Below are 2,884 nucleotides of genomic sequence, written 5' to 3' on the forward strand. Positions count from 1 at the left end.
ACAGCACTGTTGCCATAAAATTAGCTGACCGTGAAGCACCTTCAGTTTGGATAAACAGCACTGCGACAGGGCCGACTGGTTATCTATCCAAGTCTCGGTTGAGAAGGATTTTCGAGTCCTTATTGGTAAAGGTAATCTCATTAGCCTTCTCGGTAAAGTGAGGTGTTACGAATTACTGGGCTCGGCACATTGAACGCCGGGTTGTTTATGATTGGGTATTCATAAGTAGGTTTTAGAGTTCGGCATTCTAACGGCCGAACCACTTTCACAATTAAGATGTACATTTGTTTTGAGTTCTTGTGCCCATATAGTTTGGTGTCGATTCGGCGTGCTTATATTTTAACGAATATAATCACCGTGACTGAATCCGGCGCCGACGATTTGTGAACTTCGCAGAACTAATAGCCTTGTCTTCAGGCTCTAGAACCAGAAGGCCGAGAGTGTTCCTTCCTCGGTCGCAGTCGCAAGATCAAGAAGTCAACCTCGCGCTAAACGCAACATCAACATATTTTACTCCTCGACCGAGCTCGGCCGACGAGTTGGCACGTCCCACACACAACTGAAGGACGTAGTTAGCTCCTTAGTTACTCGGCCTGCGCGCCATGTGGGCTTGGTAGTTTTTAAGGTCAACAGACACATATACACAAGTCTAATTAAATTAAAAAAAAATACAAATAGGCTTAATAATTTAATAGTTAGTAAAAAAATTGTCAACCCAAAAACCCAGTCCTGCAATCACCTTCAATCTCAGTCCACATTTCTATACCTCATTCGCTTTCTATTCTATAAAAAAAATCTCAAAACACTCATCTTTACACACTTCGACACTTTTAACCGAATTGAACTTGGATCGAGATCCTCTTTGGTGATGGCTTGGCCCATTGACAACGACTTCTGGGACATCACCGTTAACATTTAGGCGATCAACATCCTCACAACCTTAATCTTGGAGAGCTTGTTTGGCGCTTCCTTGGTGGTTTGGTGATGCAAAGAATGATGAGGTATGCCTTGAGATAATGAGGTTATAATCGAGGTGCGTCCATTGTTAGTTGAAAACTATTTCCACACCCCCTCTGCGCAAACCCTTGCTCTACGCGAAGCCTCTCAAACACCTTGAGATTTTTATTTTCTTTTTCCGCAAACACATCTTCAGTTTAGATAAACAACACTGTGGATGCAACCGGCGAACATCTTAAGTTTGGATAAACAGCACTGTTGTCGTAGAATCAGTCGACTGTGAAGCACCTTCAGTTTGGATAAACAGCATTGCGACAGGGTCGACTGGTTATCTATCCAAGTCTCGATCGAGAAGGATTTTCGAGTCCTTATTGGTAGAGGTCATCTCATTAGTCTTCTCGGCGAAGTGAGGTGTTACGAATTACTGGGCTCGGCACATTGAACGCTGAGTTGTTTATGATTGGGTATTCATAAGTAGGTTTTAGAGTTCGGCATTCTGACGGCCGAACCACTTTCACAATCAAGACGTACATTGTTTTGAGTACTTGTGCCTATATAGTCTGGTGTCGATTCGGCGTGCTTATATTTTAACGAATATAATTACCGTGATCGAATCTGGTGTCGACGATTTGTGAACTTGGCAGAACTAGTAGCCTTGTCTTCAGGCTCTAGAATCCGAAGGCTGAGAGTGTTCCTTCTTCGGCCGCAGTCGCAAAATCAAGAAGTCAGCCGCGTGCTCAACGCAACATCAACATATTTTACACCTCGGCCGAAGAGTTGGCATGCCCCGCACACAACCGAAGGACGTAGTTAGCTCATTAGTTACTCGGTATGCGTGCCACGTAGGTTTGGTAGTTTTTAGGGTCAACAGACACATATACACAAGTCTAATTAAATTAAAAAAAAAATACAAATAGGCTTAATAATTTAATAGTTAGTAAAAAAAATTGTGAACCCAAAAACCGAGTCCTGCAATCACCTTCAATCTCAGTCCACATTTCTATACCTCATTCGCTTTCTATTCTATAAAAAAAAAATCTCAAAACACTCATCTTTACACATTTCGACACTTTTAACCGAATTGAACCTGGATCGAGATCCTTTTTGGTGACGGCTTGGCCCATTGACAACGACTTCTGAGAGATCACAGTTAACATTTAGGCGATCAACATCCTCACAACCTTAATCTTGGAGAGCTTGTTTGGCGCTTCCCTGGTGGTCTGGTGATGCAAAGAATGATGAGGTATGCCTTGAGATAATGAGGTTATAATCGAGGTGTGTTCATTGTTGGTTGAAAACTATTTCCACACCCCCTCTTAGGCTTTGGTTAAGCCTTGTGCCTTTAAGAATTTTTGAAAGGGAGCTCTCTTCGGAGTCGCCCTACTATAAGAAAAAACAAATTCATTGTGTAAAAAGGTATTTAGACATTTTTATTTAAAATTAATTATTAAACCTACATCAGCATATAACAATTTTTTTTTTTACAAAATTGTGGTGGAATGATCATATTGATTTGCGACACCTATTTTCAATTACTACATTGATTGATTTTCAAATTCAGGAACCATATTGATGGTGTGGGTCAATTTCAGGGACCATTTGTGATAAAAATCCATGCTTGTGGGGCAATTTATGTGCCACATCAGAACTTAACAAAAATTTTAACAGAATTGTGACGAAATGACCACATTGATTTGTGACACATATTTTCAGGGATTACATTGATTGATTTTTAATCTTAGGGACCATCTTGATGGTGAGGGTCAATTTCAATGACCATTTTTGATAAAAAAAATCTTTCTTTATTTAGCATAATTTATTTATGTATGTTTATTTAGCATAAATTTTTTTATTTATATTTTTAAATGTCTCACGTACGCAAGAGTACATGAGCCTAGCCAATTCAAAACCCTACCTCAGCATACCA

The sequence above is a fragment of the Malus domestica genome, chromosome 13, assembly GCF_042453785.1.
Source record: "Malus domestica chromosome 13, GDT2T_hap1".
In the NCBI taxonomy this organism is placed as follows: domain Eukaryota; kingdom Viridiplantae; phylum Streptophyta; class Magnoliopsida; order Rosales; family Rosaceae; genus Malus; species Malus domestica.